Consider the following 22,999-nt stretch of genomic DNA (forward strand, 5'->3'; position numbering starts at 1 on the left):
AAAGTCCTTCGACCTTTCTAAATGCTGTCTGGTTTCTGTAAAAGGTGTAGATAACCTTTTGGTCCCCGTTTTTTATCCTCAGTAACTTCAGATATCCGTAAAGCATACTCCAGTCAACAATGCCAGAAGCTTTATCTAAATTTACAAATGCTATAAACGTGCGCTTACCTTTCTTCAATCTGTCTTGTACGGTAAATCTTAGGGCCAGTACTGCCTCTCGTGTGTCCACGTTTCTCCGGAACGTTATCTCCCCCAGCCCGCCTTCTCCGAACAGTTATATTCTTCTGCAGATTATCCTGTTTAGTACTTGGAAACCACACCTGTATAAACTTTTTCCATAGACATCACAAAGACGGTAGTTGGCGACGTTACTCCCGAGATTACGGTACAGCAGCCGGTGGCAGCTTTCCAGTTGTGTCTGGCGGCAGTGCCGACGGATAAACACAGGGGACGTCTCTTCCTGTGTCGTGTGCGGGTAGGTTTCCTCTGAAGACGGGGCCAGGTGCAGAGGGGGAACGCTTCTTTGTGTGTTGCCAGGTCCAAGGTCAGCCCAGGGGTGGGACCCGCCGGCGTGCGCAGCTGTGCAACAACCAGCGTCTTGTACTCGTGTGTGTACTCACCAGTCCAAATCACAGTATGCTTGCCGTGGAGCTGGTAGATGGTTCCTGGTCACAAAGCGTGAGGGACGGGAAAAACCCATCGTGGTTCAACAACAAAGTTAGGAAACAACTGCGAAAGCAAAGAGAGCTTCATTGCAAATTTAAACGCAGCCAAAACCTCTCAAACAGAAGCTAAACGATGTCAAAATTAGCGTAAGGAGGGCTATGCGTGAAGCGTTCCGTGAATTCGAAAGTAAAATTCTACGTACCGACTTGACAGAAAATCCTAGGAAGTTCTGGTCTTACGTTAAATCAGTAAGCGGATCGAAACAGCATATCCACACTCTCTGGGATGATAATGGCACTGAAACAGAGGATGACACACGTAAAGCTGAATTACCAAACAGCTTTATCCAAAGCTGTTTCACAGAGAATGACCGCACTGCAGTTACTTCTCTAAATCCTCGCACGAACGAAAAAATGGCTAACATCGAAATAAGTGTCCAAGGAATAGAAAAGCAACTGAAATAACTCAACAGAGGAAAGTCTACTGGACCTGACGGGATACCAATTAAATTCTACACAGAGTACGTGAAAGAATTTGCCCCCCTTCTAACAGCCGTGTCCCGCAAGTCTCTAGAGGAACGGAAGGTTCCAAATGATTGGAAAAGAGCACAGGGTCGTCGAGCTGATGCGCAAAACTATAGGCCAATATCTCTGACATCGATCTGTTGTAGAATTTTAGAACATGTTTTTTGCTCCCGTATCATGTCATTTCTGGAAACCCAGACTCTACTCTGTAGGAATCAACATGGATTCCGGAAACAGCGATTGTGAGAGACCCATTTCGCTTTATTTGTTCATGAGGCCCAGAAAATATTAGATACAGGCTCCCAGGTAGATGCCATTTTCCTTGACTTCCGGAAGGCGTTCGATACAGTTCCGCACTGTCACCCGCTAAACAAAGTAAAAGCCTACGGAATATCAGACCAGCTGTGTGGCTGGATTGAAGAGTTTTTAGCAAACAGAACACAGCATGTTGTTCTCAATGGAGAGACGCCTACAGACAAAGTAACCTCTGGCGTGCCACAGGGGAGTGTTATGGGACCATTGCTTTTCACAATATATATACAAATGACCTAGTGGATAGTGTCGGAAGTTCCATGCGGCTTTTCGCGGATGATGCTGTAGTATACAGAGAAGTTATAGCATTAGAAAATTGCTGCGAAATGCAGGAAGATCTGCAGCGGATAGGCACTTGGTGCAGGGAGTGGCAACTGACCCTTAACTTTGACAAATATAATGTATTGCGAAAACATAGAAAGAAGGATCGTTTATTGTATGATTATATGATAGCGGAATCAACACTGGCAGTAGTTACTTCTGTAATATATCTGGGAGTATGCGTACGGAACGATTTGAAGTGGAATGATCATATAAAATTAATTGTTGATAAGGCGGGTGCCAGGTTGAGATTCATTGGGAGAGTCCTTAGAAAATGTAGTCCATCAACAAAGGAGGTGGCTTACAAAACACTCGTTCGACCTATACTTGAATATTGCTCATCAGTGTGGGATCCGTACCAGGTCGAGTTGACAGAGGAGATAGAGAAGATCCAAAGAAGAACGGCGCGTTTCGTCACAGGGTTATTCGCTAAGCGTGATAGCGTTACGGAAATGTTTAGCAAACTCAAGTGGCAGACTCTGCAAGAGAGGCGCTCTGCATCGCTGTGTAGATTGCTGTCCAGGTTTCGAGGGGGTGCGTTTCTGGATGAGGTATCGAATATATTGTTTCCCCATACTTATACCTCCCGAGGAGATCACGAATGTAAAATTAGGGATTCGAGGGCGCACGGAGGCTTTCCGGCAGTCGTTCTTCCCGCGAACCATACGCGACTGGAACAGGAAAGGTAGGTAATGGCAGTGGCAGTGGCACGTAAAGAATCCTCCGCCACACACCGTTGGGTGGCTTGTGGAGTATAAATGTGGATGTATAAGCTTAGTCGCCTTTCTCCTGTTGCAATTTAATAATTTACATCCGAGACGTGATTAGCCTTTTATTTTAGGGGGGCTCGGACGTGAAAATGGCCAAAGACTAATTTATGTTTCAGGAGAATTCGCAATTCCTTCCGATTTCAGAAATACATAGTTTAGTAATATTTACACTTTTCTTTCGGTCTTGAACGCTTTTTCAATAAAACACTACCCATGGGCAACGCCCCTTTTCATTTACTGACGAAGCATGGCGAGCAGAAAAAAATGATTTCTGGCAATCGCATTTTAAGAACGTTTCGACAAGCATGGTCAAGAACGTGGTGAACAGTGAAAGAACTTATATCCAAGCCATTTTGTTTTCAGTTGTCTCGAGTTAAGATTGATGAAAGCTTTAATCGGAAGACGCATATTACTGGTACTGCGCTGCTCAAACAAATCCAGCTGCTTTTACTCTTCATATAATTTTTAGTCTAGGAAATCAATCTCCTGGCATAATTTTCGCAGGGAATTCATAACTAGGAAAGAAAATACTGACTGCACAAAAGCGAGCAGTAAGAACAAAATGTGGTATTCACCCGTAGTCATCATGTTGATACCTCTTCAAGGAGTTGGGAGTTAACTGTAGCACGACAATACAAATGAAATTCGCTAATGAAATTCGTAATAAATAATCCGCCACAATGAGACGAACAGTGTTGTCCATACCTACAACACTAGAGGGTGAAAACACTATTTATTAACGTTATTAGAGCTGACAGTTTTTCAGAAAGAAGTTCAATGCGCAGCAACAAACTTTATCATTTTCCCACTAATTTATGAACCACAGAGAGGAAAGCAAGTTTTAAATCTAACTTAAAATCATTTCCTCTGGACAGCTGCTCCTTACCCATGGCTGAATTTTTATTTAAAAACTGGAGCCTGTAGTAAAGAACCTAGGTTAAGTGTAGTTTCATGAGTAGAACTAAAAAAAAACGTTTTTATTAATGTTGACACTAATACCCTGTGAACTGGCCCAGTCTACAGTAGAGCCTCGCTAACCCGACCTCGGATGATCCGACTCCCCGCGTAGTCCGACCACTCATTTGCTGTGTTTGTTTGCGCTTGTCGGTAAGTCTTCGTCTGACATGGATCAACAGGCAGTTCACCGTTGGTAAGTGCGGTAGTGCGACGAATCTTAGTACGAAATAACTTGTTTCTAACTAGGTCAACTAGTGTTATCGTGCACGTATCTGAATTATAGTCACACTGTTTTTCTTACAAATTAAAATGTGTAAAACTAAGTTATGGCATCAACTAAACATAAACATGTGACGCTGTTTTAAGCGGAGAAACTGAAAGTGCATGAAAGGGTAGGCAAAGGCGAGTCTCTTCCAAACACTGCAAGTGACGTAGGGCTGGCGTAACAATGTTAAAGACTGGAGGAAAAAAAAAAAGGAAAACTCGGGGTAGGGTTGACTGTTGTTAAAGATCAGAGAAAAAATAGGGAAACTCTTTACAATCATACAATGACTAATGATGATGAGAAAGGACTGAAAATACGCATGACTTTGATGAGGCCTAAAGCTGAAATTCTAGACAACACTTTGTGGATGTGGTTTGAGCAGGAGAGAAGGAAAGGAACTCCGTTTCTCTGGCCCAATCATAAATGAAAAGAGTGTTTTTCTATGAAAAATTAGATTGAGACACTCAAAATGAAGAGCTGAGAACGAGTGAAAGATATTCAACGTAGGTGGAGAAAACATCATGGGATTCGAATAGTAATTATTTCTTATTTCCAGCCAGAACTGTCCGCTGCGAAACAGCTGCCAATGAATTTATCCCGAAGTTTGAAAACTCAGCTAAGCTAAGCTGCCAAGTATATAATGTTCTTGAGTCTGGCTTATACTACAAAATACTCCCCACAGAGCTCTTGCTACTTAAAATGAGCTAGTTGTGTGTTACTGCAGTACTGTAACAAGGTATGTACAGTTGTTAAACTTTCACGCACAATAGCAGTATCTCACTATACGATACATACATACTTTAGTGCAGGCACTTCTGTACATTCCACTTTCGTGTAAGAGGTTTTGGTGTATCGACGTTTTATTTTCGTGTTGCTACTGTTTTAGCACGGAGCAATATTTCAGACTGTATTTCTAGGTGAAAATTAGTTTTACTGCACTGTATTGTGATGTTACGGATTAATAAAAGTGTTCCTCAGTGAATCCGATTTTTCTGCGTACCGACCGTGACCCTCGTCCCTTACGGGACGGGGTAGCGAGGTTCTACTGTACATCATTTAAAAAGATGAATGGTTCAAATAATCTATGGAACATGCAATTAACTAACCAATTAGTTAGCTAAAGTAACTAAGGGGTCGGCTAAAAATAAAGAAAACCACACACACAATATGGTATAGGAATCTCGTTATTCAAAACAGCTTCCAATCGTTTCTGAATGGATAAGTACAGGTCTTTTGTCTTTTTCAAGGAAATCTTGTACCATTCTTCCTGTAAAATAGTGGCAAGTTTAGGTGACGAAGGTGGAGGTGGATAGCAATCACGCGCCCTTCTTTCCAAAGTATCTCAAAAACGGTCAATAAGACTGAAATCTGACTGGCGGCCACAGAAGATGCGACAATTCATTCTCTCCCTCACGAAACTAACCTGGACGATGAGAGCTGTGTGAGTAGCGGCCCTGTTTTCTTGTAACACTGACCTGTTTTCAGACAGTCACTGTCAGCATCTATGGAGACCAGCATGGAACACGCGAATAGATATCGCAGGGGACGGTCGTTCTATTACAATACTCGGATCATTAGTACTTTGTACGCAAAATGGCGTAACCGCTTATACCAGGTGATCAAAAAGTCAGTATAAATTTGGAAACTTAATAAACCACGGAATAATGTAGATAAAGAGGGAAAAATTGACAGACATGCTTGGAATGACATGGGGTTTTATTAGAACCAAAAAAAAAGTTCACAAAATGTCCCTCAGATGGCGCTGGACAGCGAAACGTCAGTGACTGCGCATGACAATCGTGCATAAAAGGAGCTGTAATGAGAGAGAGAATCAGATGCGCCAGCAGTCGCAGCATGTTGACGTTACCTGAAAAGGCGCTTTTAGTGAAGCTGTATTATCAGAATGGGGAATGTGCTAGTTCAGCGTTACGATCCTATCGCCATAGGAAGGGGATTCGAACGGATAAAGGTCCGTTGACAAATGCAGCTGTGGCGGGAATGATTTCGAAGTTCGAAGCCACGGGTTGTTTAGACGATAGACCCCGTAGTGGCCGACCGAGCACAAGGCGTAATGCTGCTGAGACAGTTCAGGAAGAAATGGAGACTGTAGCGGGTTCGTCTATGCACGGGGAAGTCAGCACTCGTGCAGTCGCACGTCGAACAAGCATTCCATACACTACTGTTTGGTTGGCACTGAGGCGTACCCTCCGATGACATCCGTACAAAATCCATCGGCATCATGAACTGTTACTTGGCGATTTAGTGAAGCGGAGGGCATTTGCGGTGTGGGCGCTTCAAAAGATGGCGGAAGATGACGATTGGTTGAGTAACGTGTTGTGGACGACCGAATCGCATCATCCCCAGCCTGGCTGATAAAAACCTGCTGGAACGTACGATGTTTATGCAGGATGGCGCTCCACCCCATATTGCTAGACGTGTGAAAGATCTCTTGCGTGCGTCGTTTGGTAATGATTGTGTGCTCAGCCGCCACTTTCGTCATGCTTGGCCTCGCAGGTCCCCAGACCTCAGTCCGTGCGATTATTGGCTTTGGGGTTACCTGAAGTCGCAAGTGTATCGTGATCGACCGACATCTCTAGGGATGCTGAAAGACAACATCCGACGCCAGTGCCTCACTATAACTCCGGACATGCTTTACAGTGCTGTTAACAACATTCTTCCTCGACTATAGCTATTATTGAGGAATGATGGTGACATATTGAGCATTTGCTGTAAAGAACATCATCTTTGCTTTGTAAAGAACATCATCTTTGCTTTGTCTTACTTTGTTATGCTAATTATTGCTATTCTGATCAGATGATGTGCCATCTGTCGGACATTTTTTGAACTTTTGTATTTTTTGGTTCTAATAAAACTCCATATCATTCCAAGCATGGGTGTCAATTTGTACCTCTCTTTCTACATTATTCGGTGATTTATTCAGTTTTCAAATTTATACTGACTTTTTTATCACCCGGTATATTCCTGCAATTCGTGTGATACACGGCATGGTGCTGAGGCCATAAAACCCGGATTATGGGGTAACGGACCTGTTAAAGACGTTTATCTCCCGTTGAGATATTTGCACGTCAGCTGTTTACCGGTGAATGCCTGTACAGGTATTTTAAAATTATAGGTTCTTTTACTGAAATACAGGTAAGTACAATTTTTGTTTATTATTTTTAGTATTTTGACGTAATCAAGTTTGTGGAGAGAGACACTGTAAGAAATAGAACGTGCACTAACATCCATTTCACGCACAACTTTGGCAGAATCATTGTTACTGCATGCGGCGGCAGAAACTAAAAGGCTTCGCGGTGTGGCAGCGGTGGGCTGCGGTCGCATAGGGCTTCAGCAGGAGGCGTGCACAGCTCCGATAGCTGCTATCTTCGTTTCACTGGCGACTCCGATAAACCAACACTGCATATAGCTTTCGAGAACCATGTGTACAAGTGCTGTTTGCACCAGAGACGATTTACAGCACAAACTAAAAGCTGCCTCTTAAGTCTGTGAGCACCAAACCCTGCTTCGTGACATAGTTGTTTTCGTGTGTTGCGGTATGGAGAGGCACATTCGGACACCGCATTCCAAAGAATTAGAAATACCAGGCAATCTTGCAACACCATTCAAGATCGCGTCTGTGGGCTTCTTCACTATATTGGAAGCCAGGGTTGTGCGACGGCGTCTTTCGTGCAGTCTGGGAATGATGGGACAGTCTTTCCGTAGTCGTCCCAAATGGGCTGTCGGGCAGGAGATTTCGTCTAGGCTGGATACAGGACATTCTTTCTGTAGTCCTCCATAATGAATTGTTATTGAAGCTTTTTATGGTGGCCCAAGGACTGTTATCCAGCTGCCGCTGGAAATAAACTTTTGACTTTTGACTTTTGGAAATAAACTTTTGGAAAGTCCTGTGGAGCGGTTTTGGAGCTTGTGAAATCAAGAACTGGTGGGCAGCTCTCTGAGTGCAGGAAGAGTGCCGTGGGCCTTGCGGGTCGGAGGTGATGTTTCAAGATTGTTGTGCGTATCAAGTCAGCACCGATCCTCACTGTTTTTCTTCCTGTGCAAGAAATCTTTAAGAGAGTTCGAAAGAGTGGAACTGTGCATCATTTGTCTGCTCTGTATCGCATTTAGTGGGCATACACGTAATAGGTAGGAAGTGGCCGCATAGCTGAGCGTGGAGTCATTTGCTAGCTCGAGGTGGTGGTCAGTGAACAAGGTTGTCTAGTATCAGACGGTAAATTCAGTTTGTTTCAGTGGAAATAATGTGTGATGTTTGCATCGTCTTTTGACATTAGACTTACGCCGTTTTTGCTTATGGAGTATATTATTGGCGGGAGTTACTAGAGCCTTGTTGTAGCCGGCGAGGAGAACGTTTGCGGAGCTCATTTTCCATCTAAGATGAGAAAGGAGGTGGGCTGCTACAAGTTACGTATTAATGGTAGGTCTAGTAACGATTTTGATCCTATTTCGCGCGGATTATTTCCAAGAAACGATGCACATCGAAATCGCGGTCTCACTACGAACGCACGATTCTCGAGATGTTGACAAGAGAGACGACAAAAGACGAACGGACCGAGAACAGAAAGTAATTAAAAAAGAGCGAGTAACAGCACTTTTTTCGCTCACGGGGATTAATTAAAGAAATTATCAATATTACATCACTCATCACATTGTCGTAACCAATATCGTGTCCCGTGTAGGCAGCATTCCTTTTTCTCCGTACCCAGGATGTACTTTTAATACATCTGTTACGAAAAATACAGTCTCTCAGCAGATAAACTTGAGCAGGTAGTCGTAAGTTGGTGAAAATATAAAAACAAAAATATTTATTCTCATGCAACTATCTGTTGTCAAAGGAGAAAGTAGTATCCGTATTTCCTGCTTCGAGAGTCGAGCGTTCGATACATATCGATCGCAATGAGGCAGCGTCTTCGATATGCACCTTTTCTTGAAAATTACCTCTCGTGGATTAAAGCAAGGTTGGCGACGCTTATTTAGACTGACTGAAAGTGTAGTAGTCCTTAGGATCAATCCTAAGAGGAGGAGGAGATTAGTGTTTAGCGTCCCGTCGACAATGAGGTCATTAGAGACGGACCACAAGCTCGGATTGGGGAAGGATAGGGAAGGAAATCAGCCGTGCCCTTTCGAAGAAACCACTTAGGCATTTGCCTTAAGCGATTTAGGCAAATCACGGAAAACCTAAATCAGGAAGGTCGGACGTGAGTCTGAACCGTCGTCCTCCCGAACGAGAGTCCAATGTGCTAACCAATGAGCTACCTCGATCGGTGACCAATCCGAGGCCGCCAATAAATGTTTGTCTAAATCTGTGAAGCAACAGGACGCGTTCTCCGTCCCGCGCCCTGCACATTGCTAAAGCATTCTTCGCCCTGGACGTGTTTCTGATGTTGCAGCACGTCAGACGTGGTTTACATCATGACTGGACAGAAATGGCTGGTATATCATACGGAACGTGCTCTTCTTCATAATTTGTGACCGCAGCGCTCTTCAGCGGCAGTTGTCGGTAGTATCTGGCTCGCAGATCACACAGTTTGTTAACGAAAATGGAAGCGCGTTGCAGTGCTAAGATAGCCATATCAAAACGCGCGTTTTCCTTCTTGTCCGTGTTCTAGCCATGTTGTTCTGCCTGCAGTATACATAAGTAAAAACAATATCCATTAATATGATTACAAGGCAAAAATGAATGTTCAATGTTTAGTCAGAGGCCAACTCTTAAAATTTCCATTACAAATATAAGTCGCGCATGTTCGTAGAGAGCGACAGCCATTGGTGAAAAGTGAAAACTTTGGCAGCCATTAACAGATCGCTTCCAACGAACATGTGCAACCTATACAAAAATATGCCACACCGGGCACTGGAAAAGGTATACAATGTGAAACGTCCCCATTGAACAAGAACAAACAATGTATTTACCTTAATAGTGTTCAAAAGTCATAAAATATATATATATATATATATATATATATATATATATATATATATATATATAGCAGTTCATGACATCCATTCTCACAATGGACTGTTTCTGATGGACACACGTCCAGATCATCCGCTCTCAAGTATCCGCCGTCCCACTTCCCCACATCCACCACTGCTGGCGGCTCACCTCCAACTGCGCAACGCTATGCGTTGTTAACAGCCAACTGCCCAACACTACAATGGCGAATATTGTAACAATGCCGACCAGCCTCAGACTGCACACAGCACGGTCAGTGATTTTCATATAGAGCGCTACATGTCGTTACCAATAGAAAAACCTAAACAGCCTACTTACAAATGTACTAAGACTAAAAAAGACATTTTGGCGAGTCTGTACACTGTGAAAAATTCTCTTTGTAATCGCTTTACTTTTGGTATATTGTAGATCCGATGATCGCAGCAAGATTCTGTCGAAACTGGTCACTGTGAAATAAAATAAAAATACCAAGTGATCTTTACTGTAGAAGATTTTCCTATTTGCCATTAAAAACAGAGGGATATAAATTTACAGAACCAGTAGTCCTGCATTCTGTTGGTCCATACTACGTTGCATGTTCACAAAATCGAACCCAAGCTTTAAAAAGAGCGCTCTTAACGCCGAGTATTTCAAAACATACTCAAATTAATAAGCAGATATCAGGATATTTTTGTAAACGCGAAGGTGTATTAAAAAATTTCTTTGAGCTATCAGGATGCCAGCCAGCCATGTACATCTGACACCCAACTCTACACCTCTGTCCACTGATCTACAGTGAAAATGCAGACTGTACAACTGTCTTTGATACTATGTCCTAAAGACTTAACAGCCGATATATTATTGAGTGACATTTAATTATAACTGGCATTAAAAACGACACACTTTCGAGAGATCCTCAATGTGGTGGTGATTTGTAACAGTATATACATTCACAAAAAATTCTAATATAAAACCGATCAAACATGCGCTTCAACAGGAAACTACGGAAACACACAGCGTCTCTCGAGTCCTGCTTGTGATGTAGAATGCGATCTTGCACATCACCGGCCACGTTTCTCTCCACGAAGCGAAAATATGACTTGGATTATTCTGTCTTTTACGCTACAGAATGCCAATGAACGCGAAATTCCACGTTTTGACGTCACGAACTTAGACCAGCTCCTCATCCACAAAACTTTCAGGTTACATGTGAGGACGACTTAAGAGCGTGTGGATTCTGGCATAGGCCGCATCGCGCGTCTGACTTCGCTCGACGACACGTAACTTTCAAGTATGGGGAAGCCAATCGGCCATGCCCTTTCTGAAGAAAAAGGGAAATCACAGAAAATATAAATAAGGATACCTGGACGCAGATTTGACCCGTCGTCTTCCACAATACGAGTCCAGTGTGCTAACCACTGCGCCACCTCGCTCAGTAATGAGAAACCGGGAAGCATACATATTGTGAAGTGATGGTCAAAACGTGTTAACGTAACCTAAAAGAGCGACTGTAGACCGCGAAAGAAGACGAAAAGAGATCACTATCAATAGTAGTGTCGCGTCGCAGCAAATTTTCAAGCGTTTTTCGTTTGACATGGAAACAGTCTCTCACAATTTTGCCGTTGACAGTTACATTTTATGAGATGATTAAAAAAGATCACCGTTGCGTGTTCATTAATTTAAACTTATGAATTCATCGTCATGACGCACCAACGAGCACGTAACTCGTTCGTCATTTCCGTAATGCTAAGTCATTTGCCGCATAGCAGCGCACTTCTGGCTATTTTAATGAACAGGCTGCATTCAGGGAGGGATTTTGACGTCATACTGCATGCGCGGAGGGAGGCAAGGGGAGAGAGAGAGAGAGAGAGAGAGAGAGAGAGAGAGAGAGAGAGAGAGGGAGGGAGGGAGAGGAGCGCATTTATTTAATTACACCACAACTCGCGCTCCACACCAGACTATGAAATTCCTCATGCGTTTGGCGCGCAATTGAGGAATTCAGGCAGGCGTGTTCCGACCGTTTGGAGAGGTGTTTGGTTCGTAAGCGTGGACAGTACCTCCAGTAACGTACGCCAATGAGATGAAAGGTAAGGAATGTTGTCTACTGGAATTTCATTAATGATGTCGACATCCACGGTGAGTTGAGTCAATACAGTGCGGCCTTTCTGAATGCGTCATTGTCAGACAAGAGAGGCGTGCTTTACTGTTAAAGTTCCGAGAGCGTACTTTCTTACACCTACATCTACACGACTACAACAATTCGACTTAAGTACAGAGGGTTCTTACACACTAGTAGCGCGTCAGGAAAATGAATGTAAAATTTTCCCGTTCGTGCCCTAAATTCTCTTATTTTATGAAAATGATCATGTCACCCTAAGAAAGTGGGTGTCAACAAAATATTTTCGCATTCGGAGGAGAACATTGCGAGTTTGAAATTTCGTGAAAAGATCTCGCCGCAGCGAAAAACGGCTTTGTTTTAATGATGATACTGCCGACGCTCCTCCTCTCCCCCACCTGACCCACAGGCAACGCGCATATCATATCCACAACGCACTCTCCCCTATTTCGCGGTAGTAAAACATGAGCTGCCCTTCTTTGAACTTTTTCGATGTCCCATCAGTCCTATCTGATACACAGAAATATTCTAGCAGAAGCCGGACAAGCACAGTGTAGGCAGTCTCTTTAGTAGACCATATGCATCTTCTAAGCGTTCTGCCTATAAAACGCAGTCTTTTGTTTCCCTCCCCCACGATATTGTCTATATGATCTTTCCAATTTAAGTTGTCCTTAACTGCAATCCCTAGGTATTTAGTCGAATGCACAGCCTTTAAATTTGTGCGATTTATCGTACAACCGAAATTTAACGGATTTTTTTCTGATGTGGATGGCCTCACACCACTTTTTGCACCATTCAGATATGGCGCCTAACTCATTTTGCAATTGTTTTTATCTTCTGATGACTTTACTAAACGGTAAATGACAGCATCATCTGCGAACAATCTAAGAGGGTTGCCCAAATTCTCTCTTAAATCGTTTATGTAGATTAGGAACAGCAGAGGGCCTACAACAGTCACTTCAGGAACGCCGGATATCACGTCTGTTTTACTCTACGATTTTCAATCAATTACTAGGTACTGTGACCCTTCTTACAGGAAGCTACGTATCCAGTAGCACAACTGAAGCGATACCCCGTAGGCACGCAATTTGAATAGAAGTCACTTGTGAGGAACTGTGTCGAAAGCCTTCTGGACATCCAGGAATATGGAATCAACAGTAAGATCCCTGTCAACAGCACTCATTAATTTGTGGAAATAGTGTGTTATTTGTGTTTCACAAAACGGTATTTTCCAAATCCGTGATGTGTCAATAGACCGTTACCTTCGAGGTAACACGAAGAGAGAACAAATATATTGCTTCCTCCAACGTGTATCTCGCGTGAAGACCATGAAGATAAGATTACAGAGATTCGAGCCCACACGGAGCCTTACTGAAAATCGTTCTTCCGTGAACCATTCACGACTTGAACACGAAAGGAGGGAAATGACAGCGGTGCAATAAGTACCCTCCGCCACACGCCATAAGGTGGCTTGCACAGTATACATGTAGATATAGAATGTAAATACTGTGGACCGAGAATGTAGACGAGTGGCAACTCCTTCGCCGCCTCTGAAAACGTTGACTAAAGCACCGTAAGGGCAATTCTCGAAACAGGAGTTAGCACTCTTGTCGCGGGCCCCACCTTGCAGCACAGGTTCACTTACTTTTTGCAGTGGGTTGATAAAATTTCAAAGTGCGGCGTCGCAGCCCGAGCGGATTATAGGCGCTGCTAAAACGTCCAACCGGTTCCTGCGAGTCTGCTAACGGCGCGCCTGCAGTTCCCGTGCCCGTGCCCCGGTATTTCCGATATCGTCCGGGGATATTGCGTCCCGGTCACAGCCCATTTCCCACGAGCGCGCTACGAAAACGCAAACAACACTGCAATTTTTAACGCTGTTGGCACAGGAGCGAGAACTATATGACTAAAGATTTGGCTGTTTTATCTTGGAAATGTTGGAGGAACTGGAGGAGAAGGAAGGACATGGTAAAGAAATGCGTCCGAAAACAGTGTGTTCAGCATGTTGCCTTATAGAGTGTGATTCCGTGATGATGTTACAGACTTCTAGGGATGATGGAGATGGGTAAATGTATCAAAAATGGTTCAAATGGCTCTGAGCACTATGGGACTTAACATCTGAGGTCATTAGTCGCCTTAGAACTACTTAAACCTAACTAACCTAAGGGCATCACACACATCCACGCTCGAGGCAGGATTCGAACCTGCGACCGTAGCGGTCGCCCGGTTCGAGACTTAAGCGCCTAGAACCGCTCGGCCACACCGGCCGGCGAAATAACAAAGAACCACATTCATACAGAGTAAGAAGCTACGAAATTAACCCCGGTCAGATGTAGGTTGCAGTAGGTACTGAGAGATGAAGAAGCTTGCACAGGATAGAGTAGCATGGAGAGCTGCATCAAACCAGTCTCAGGACTGAAGACCACAACAACAACAGGTCGGTCAATGTAATTCGTGAGGCGCACTAACAATTCAAGTTTATGAGCAAAAGAAGAAAACCAACACGGAACTATTTCCTGTCAATAAATATCAAACTGTTCAGCAGATTACATATATCTTGGCAAAGCCTTTACTTTCATTTTCTATACCCTGTCTCCCCAGCAATTTACTTTGTGTGGTAGTACTGAAGACCGGAGAAATTCTTCGGTGCGCCCTCACGTGATGAAAATACTAGAGCGCTTTATGGGGTACTTGCAGCCTCGCACTTTGTGACCGTATGTAGCCATTACTCAGTCGACAACAAAAATTTTGCTCGACTGTCAAGAGGGAAGCGGATTCGCGACATGCGACATCCGGTACGCATGCTGATAACGATACCACTATCCTCCGCAGAGCCGTGGATGGCGCTCTGACATCGTGCATAGAGTTCATTGGTGCCAACGTTTGGTGGAGAGTGAAGTCTGTTGGAAGTGGCATTTGCTATTCAAACCGTCAACCTCTCGGCTCTAAATCATACTGAAAGCACTGAAATCCTTGTGCAAAGCATTATCGGTGAAATATCTAGCTTTTGACGAAATCCCTCCAGCGTCATCGTCAGGAACACGTGACCCATGGCTGCTGTTGATGTAACCATAGAGTCCTTTAACAGTTCGTGATTTGTCGGTGTACATCATCAATACGTCATGCGCACAGAGATTGTGTCCATGTCCGTACTAGTGCCGCCAGTGCCCTCGTAGGAACGTTACTAGTCAGTTCGTTTGTGTGTGTCGCGAGCTCAGTGCCATGCACCACTGCGATTATAGGCGCCCTAACAGTTTAAGCTGCTATTTCACATTCCAATTTCTATTACTTCTTTAGTAACAGAATCTCAGTACGTAGAAATGTGGGACGTGATTTTGGTTTAACCAACATTATTCTGTATTCGTGAGACTGTGCTCACAAACTACTGTGTTCCCAAGGTCTCTTAACATGCCTTTGGTGTTCTCTCTAACAGTCGGTAACGATGCGGATACAATGATCGATGTATTTGCTTCCGCACTTACAACGAATCTTGTGATTAAGTACTCTGACCTATCACATGGGCTATGAACGTTCACAGCAACGGCAGCCACGACAGTCAATTCATCCTGAAGACGACGATCGGCGAAAGGTCAACGTTTTACCCCGATTTGACGCGCCAAGTAAACCGAGAATGTTTTATACGACGATGAAGTCGCGAGAAAGTGCGGCGTGCGTGCCAGCACGCGTGTGTACAAGGAATCGGCAGGGAATCTCCGATACGAAGAGCGGCCCTGCCGAATAAGAAGTGTCAGACTGCCGCGCCATCTCGCTCGGTTGTCACATACGTCTAAAGTAATTTTGGGTCTTTTTTCTTCCCAGACACAAAAAATTATATTTACCTATTTATACATTACACAGTTACAGCATCGCATACTCTGTACACGTCATGCTACTTCAGATCGCATATTTCTAATCGTACACGACGTGGGAGAAAAAAATGCTAAAGTCGTGGGAGAAAAAAAAATGCTAAGGTCAAAGCAGGGTAAGAGGACATGGATTCAAGCAAAATTTTCCAAATAAAATATAAGTGAAAATGAATTACTGTGGAGCTACAGCCATGAAACGACAACCAACCAGTGAAAATTGTGTGTAGTCTTAAAAGAACAGTTTTGGGCGTGGTTTTTCTGGCTAAGCTGGGGCTGCTTTGTTTTACGAGAGGGTGATGTCAACCCAGCTTTGTTTTACGAGAGGGTGATGTCAATCATTTCTTCGACAGTGTCAGCTTTGTAGCGACGTTTGATGTAGGACTTTCGAGCAGTTGTAAGCAACGTGACTTGATAAAGTTTAAAATTGGTTTTATTTTTCACCAATCTTGCCCCTGACAGCTGCTTCGATTCTGGGTTAGCTGCTTTTGTTTTCCTGCTTTTAGTTTTGTGCTCCTGTGCGTCCCTATTCTCCTCACAACACAAACAAAGCATTCACGCGGGTGCAGGTCACGTTAGAGGAAAAAACAATTTCAGCATCTATAGCAATTCAACCCAGCACTTCTATTTGCATTAATAATCTTAGACTTGTTGAGTCACCAAGTCACGACAGTACACGATTCGAAGACAAATTAGCACCTATCAGGCATGGCGTTGTAGGCCTCACCGCCGGTCGCAGGCATCAATGGGCAGGAAGCGGCTGCGCTGGAGGTTATTCGCCCAGGCAGGAGCCGCGCACGAAGGTGGCGGCACGCATCACAAAGACACCGGATGCGCCAGGCTTCCTCCAAACCTGTTCCACGCCGCTTCCCGTTTCACGATACGCGATAACCGCTCGATATCCGGGAGCACCTAGTTCCTTTCTGCTCTTCGCACCACACTTCCTCCTTCCGCTGCCTCGTTTAACGGCCGAGGCAAAAGCAATACTTTCGAGGGCTTCACTTATGCCCCCATCTCCGACTTACTTGCAGTGTAGGACACAGCATATTCGGTTATTTTTAACAGTTCTGTCGACGATGCCATTCATGACTCAAACATAGGTTGTGCGGAAAGTAAAGCACAATCCGACAGCTTTCTCTTACCTTAAGCCGTAGGGAAGCTTTTATTAACACCACATAAAGGGCGTCTACAGCTTCATACACTGATGAGGCAAAACATTATGACCACCTGCTTCGTAACTTTCAGATCCACCTTTCGAACGCAATTCAGCAGCGATTCTGTGCAGCATTAATTCGGAAGTCTTTGGTAGGTTTGTGACACCAACGTCTACGCACACGTCACGGAATTTCCGGTGGTTTGTGAACGCGGAGCTACGCCCAATAGCGTCCCAGATGTGCTCCATCGGGATCAGATCAGGCAATTTGGTGGCCAAGATATTAACATCAGTTCGCTATCATTTACATCTACATTTATACCCCGCAAGCCACCAACGGTGTGTGGCAGAGGGCACTTTACGTGCCACTGTCATTGCCTCCGTTACCTGTTCCAGTTGCGTATAGTTCGCGGGAAGAACGACTGCCGCAAAGCCTCCGTGCGCGCTCGAATCCCTCTAATTTTACATTCGTGATCTCCTGGGAGGTATAAGTAGGGGGAAGCAATATATTCGATACATCACCCAGAAACGCACCCTCTCGAAACCTGGACAGCAAGCTACACCGCGATGCAGAGCGCCTCTCTTGCAGAGTCTGCCACTAGAGTTTGCTAAACATCTCAGTAACGCTATCACGCTTACCAAATAACCCTGTGACGAAACGCACCGCTCTTCTTTGGATCTTCTCTATCTCCTCTGTCAACCCGACCTGGTGCGGATCCCACACTGATGAGCAATACTCAAGTATAGGTCGAACGAGTGTTTTGTAAGCCACCTCCTTTGTTGATCGACTACATTTTCTAAAGACTCTCCCAATGAATCTCAACCTGGTACCCGCCTTACCAACAATTAATTTTATATGGTCATTCCACTTCAAATCGTTCCGTACGCATACTCCCAGATATTTTACAGAAGTAACTGCTACCAGTGTTTGTTCCGCTATCATATAATCATACAATAAATGATCCTTCTTTCTATGTATTCGCAATACATTACATTTGTATATGTTAAGGATCAGTTGCCACTCCCTGTACCAAGTGCCTATCCGCTGCAGAACTTCCTGCATTTCGCTGCAAATTATCATGCTCGCCAAACCATTGTAGCACGGTTTTATCCTCAAGACGCGGAGAGTTATCCTGCTGGAAGACGCCATCGCCGTCTAGGGATAGCATGAAGGGATGGTGGTCGTCCGCAATGAGGTTCACTTGCTCCACAACTTTCATGGTGCCTTTGATTACTACCACGGGTCTCACGGAAGCCCAGGAGAATGTCCCCACGACCATCTACTCGAGGAAAAACGTGATTGGCCCAACCAAGCGACACGTTTCCGATGACCATAACGGTCGTCTGGTGCGGAGCCCGATGTTCAGCAGTGTGTGCTAACGGGGTGCTCCGAAAATTTGTGCATGCACCAACCAGCATGGAACTATGTCGTCAGACCTGCCACGTACCGACGCCTGTGCTGCTTTACATATCGGACAAGCTTCCGACCTCCACATTCTATAATGAAACGTAGACATCAACGCCACGTCGTCTACATGTGGTTTCACTGTCCTGCAACGGCTTTCCAAAGATGCTCACGACAGCATCACGCAAACAGACGACCAGCTTCGACGTTCGCTCGAATGATTCCTCATTCGTCTCTGCTCCGCTTATACCCTCTCCTTACCGCGTTAAGTGTTTACAGAGCCATCGGGCAACATTCATTTTCGGAGTGAGAAATGGTCACAAACTCTGCAACAAGACAGACTATTGTGCTCTCTCGCGTTTTTACTGAGACGTCGGGACCAGCAAATTATACAGACATTCGCCAAGTTTCTACATTATATACTCTGCGACCGCCAAGAGGATCAAACAACGAACCGGCATGGCATTGGTGAAAGAGAGAATCCGTTATACTAGGCGAGAATTAGTCTCCAGGAGCTTGCTTTCACTACATGTGAATAACTCGCGTCTGTCAGTGGATTCCTGGGAGTGGGTGGACAGTGTGCTACGTTGTCGCTTTCGGACTGGACGCGGCAGCAGGCGGTGGAGCGTCAAACTTTCAAGTTCCATCGCCTTACACACCACATCATCGCAAGAACGTAATCCATGTAGACCTATTGTGTTTAATTTCACACAAACATCTGAGTGGTGCTCCGATATCTGTGTTGGAGAAGGGGCTACATTTTGCGCCCACGCCAAAGACCTTGCCTATCAAGGATTTTATTAGTGCCGTTGAGCAAGGTGTCTTGAAACTCCCGAGTGAGACTGCTGAAGAAGCGGCAGACGTTAGCGGTAGCCAATGACGGACAGCCACTGAGGTACGGGTCGGGACCCACTGAAACTCCCGGTGCGTTTGGTTAACTATATCTTACACCTACATGAAGGAAAAACGAAGTTGGGTGAAGACATACCAATTTTTCATTTTCTGTACAATGTACTCTTTCCCATATTTCATTATTCATGTTTTCTCATTTCACCATAAACAGATTTCATGACTACCGTTCACGATTGTTCACTATCTCCTAACACAGTGAAACAATGTACAACAAGAGAGATTATTCAGATAGTTAAGCGAGACAAAAATTTAAAATGTGGTACGGTAGCAGGTACACGAAAACAGTAAGAACACAAAGGCTAGGTGGAAGGGATGAAAGTGGAAGCCACCTGATAGAATTTCCCACAGAGCATAATGTAATCATCGCCAGCACCTTGCCTATGAATCACGAAAGAATAATATATATTTGGAACAGTTTTCGAAACCAGATTTTAAATTGTAAGGCATTTCCTGGTGCAGACACAAACCTGACTGGAGACTGTCGACAGAAAGAAAAGCGTTCTGAAAAAGAAAATTTGTTCACACCGAATATAAACGCTAATGGTTGCATACTATTTTACAAAGATATTTGTGTGGAGTGCAGCCTTGTATGTAAGTGAAACGTGGACGATGAACAGTTCTGTCAAGAAGACAATGGACGCTTTCAAAACGTGGTGATTCATAAGAATGCTGAACATTAGATACGAGGATCGTGTGACTAAAGAAGAGGTACGGAATTAAACAGAGGAGGAAGAGGAAATTACGGCACAACTTCGACAACAATAGGGGTTAGTTGACAGGACGTATTATGGGGCGTCAAAGAGTGAGGACAAAGGGGTTGAGTGATAGTATTCTGATAATAATCATCCGTTGAAATACTATTCTACTATTTTATCTATTAATGTAAGCAGTGAATTTACTCTTCCATGCACTCCTTAAAACATTTAAACCAAAACTGAAATCAGCTGAACACCAAATCTTTCAACCACTGTCTGACAACTACTGGATTCACTTTCAACTTTCTATAACTATCACTGGCTAGCCACACACACATACAGATATAAGGAGAACAAAAATAAACATTAGTTTTCAGCATATAATTCTGCAGGTTGGCAACATGTACATAAACAAACCAGACAGGAAGGGACAAGAGGTGAACACATTGTAGTTACGACTTTAAATCAGAGTTTTCGGTAAAACATCTACTGCTAGTGACAGAAGAAAAAAGAGCGAACATGAAAATGTGCTTATGTTCCATAATCTAAGCTTTAGTTCAACCTCCAGCATGTGACCAGGTGAGGGGAAACGTATATGTCCGCCAAAAACTCAATTCACTGTAAGTAATCAGTCATTCACGTAAAAAAAGATGTGAACTGTTTTATAATCTGCAAGTATCACAGATCAAAACAAAACTGAGTCATTCTAGATTCCACCGAAGATGCCTTAAAGTAAAAGGCGAAACGCGTCTTGAATCAGTAAAGTACACTGGATAAAGAAAAAAGAAAGGAAATAATCAATAGCTCTACATATTTAGTAAATTACATCTTATGACATACCAGCAAATTAGTTTCGGTTTAACTTCTCATTCGACATGCTATTAATGCCATTTAAAAAAATTCATCTATCCCTTCTGAAAAACTGTAGTTACTTTCATATCTCGGTAGATAAACAGATTTAGGATATTTATCATGCGACAAAATATATGACTTTTCACAAGTTATCGTTTGCAAAAAAAAAAAAAAAAAAAAAAAAAAAAAAAAAAAAAAAAAAAAAATCGATTTCTTGAACCGTTTACGAAATTTGCGGTTGATACAACCACATGGTTTACGACGAGCAGGACGAAGTACCGGTCGCGTCGCGAGCGACCCGCGCGCAGTCACCGCATTGCCGGTCCGCTGACATATCAGTCAATATCTCGAGAACGGTGATAGCTATCGATCTGCTCTCAGCTTTAAAAACAATTTCGATATGTTGACTAAATTTCATACGCAATAATGTATTACCTAAAATGAACTGTACGCAAAGTCCACGCAATGCGTTTTTACCTCTGCACACTCATTAAAATTTCGTGTAAAGGTTTACGTAAATGCGATACAGCAAGTAACCACCACGAATAACGAAAAGAAATTCGGTTCTTTATCGAGAGAAGATATCAGGCTGTAACATGCCCAAGAATCAAATTTTTCTACCGAATAGTTTCCTTGGAATCGGATGTTAAGTATTTCATAGCTGCCGCCGCGTACGCGCCAGCGGTTCGGCGAAAGTTCGCGTGGCCCGGGGTTCCGTACCTGACGTCACGCTCAGTGCGTTCTGTGATTGGCGGCGCGCACCTGGAGCGCGGCACGCGGCAGCGGAAGCGGTTCGACATGGTCAAACCGCGACGCAGAGCCCGCCGCGCCGTGCCGCTGACGCCGTTTCCATGGCAACCACGCCGCTGACGCGCGGCAGCCCTAGTGGGAACCTGGTTCCCACTAGAGCGCGGCGTGCGGCAACGGCAGCGGCAATCGTTTTCCGCGTTGACGCGGCGGCTCGCGGAATTGGCGTTCCCACCTGGAAGCGGCAGACGCTAGCGGTAGCCAATGACGGACAGCCGCTGAGGTACGGGCTGGGACCCACCGAAACGACCGGTGTGTTTGAATAACGATATCTTACACCTACATGAAGGAAAGACGAAGTTGGGTGAAGACATACCAATTTTTCATTTTCTGTACAATGTACTCTTTCCCATATTTCATTATTCATGTTTTCTCATTTCACCGTAAACAGATTTCGTGACTACCGTTCATGATTGTTCACTATCTCCTAACACATTGAAACAATGTACGATAAAAGAGAATATTCACATAGTTAAGGGAGACAAAAATTTTAAATGTGATACGGTAGCAGGTACACGAAAACAGTAAGAACACAAAGGCTAGGAGGAAGGGATGAAAGTGGAAGCCACCTGATAGAATTTCCCACAGAGCATAATGTAATCATCGCCAGCGCCTTGCTTAAGAATCACGAAAGAATAATATACATTTGGAACGGAGTTTTCGAAACTTTTCCCGGTGCAGACGCAAATATACAATAATTTATTGGTTATGAACTGCAGTTTACAACTAAAGAGACAATAAACGGTAGCAAATTAAGGAGATGGAACTTGAATAAGTCAAGACCCACAGTTTTTCGATAATCTTAGTTACTGTACTGCAACGACTGACTGAAACAGAGGAAAGAATCCGCTGGAATACGAATGGATATCTTTGAGAGAAGAAGTGGTGAATGCAGCAGAGTATGTGAACGGGAAAAACGTACAGTAGAAATCGATAGATAAAACGTGATATATTAAATATGACAAGACGGAAAAATATAAAAATGCAGCAAATAAAGTAGGCCATGGGAAGTAGAAATATCTAAACATTAGTTTTCAGCATATAATTCTTTAGGTTGAAAACATGTACATAAACCAAACAGGAAGGGGTTGAAAACATGTACATAAACCAAACAGGAAGGGACATGAGGTGAACACACTGTATTTACGGCTTCAAATCAGAGTTTTCGGTAAAATGTCTACAGCTAGTGAGCTGAGCTGTCTTGGGGGAAGAGACCAAACAGCTAGGTCATAGGTCTACAGCTAGTGACAGAAGAAAAAAGAGCGAACATGAAAATGTGCTTATGTTCCATAATCTAAGTTTTAGTTCAACCTCCAGCATGTGACCAGGTGAGGGGAAACGTGTATGTCCGCCAAAAACTCGATTCACTGTAAGTAAACAGCTATTCACGTAAAAAAAGACGTGAACTGTTTTATAATCTGCAAGTATCACATA

General features: G+C 43.8%; 1 protein-coding gene across 1 annotated transcript in view; it reads right to left on the minus strand.

Moving 5' to 3' along the window:
- Positions 1-22,999, minus strand: part of LOC126471206 (serine/threonine-protein kinase PLK1-like) — a 259,036-nt gene that overhangs the window by 93,377 nt on the left and 142,660 nt on the right. The gene's annotated exons all lie outside the window — the stretch shown is intronic.

The sequence above is a fragment of the Schistocerca serialis genome, chromosome 3, assembly GCF_023864345.2.
Source record: "Schistocerca serialis cubense isolate TAMUIC-IGC-003099 chromosome 3, iqSchSeri2.2, whole genome shotgun sequence".
NCBI classification, from domain to species: domain Eukaryota; kingdom Metazoa; phylum Arthropoda; class Insecta; order Orthoptera; family Acrididae; genus Schistocerca; species Schistocerca serialis.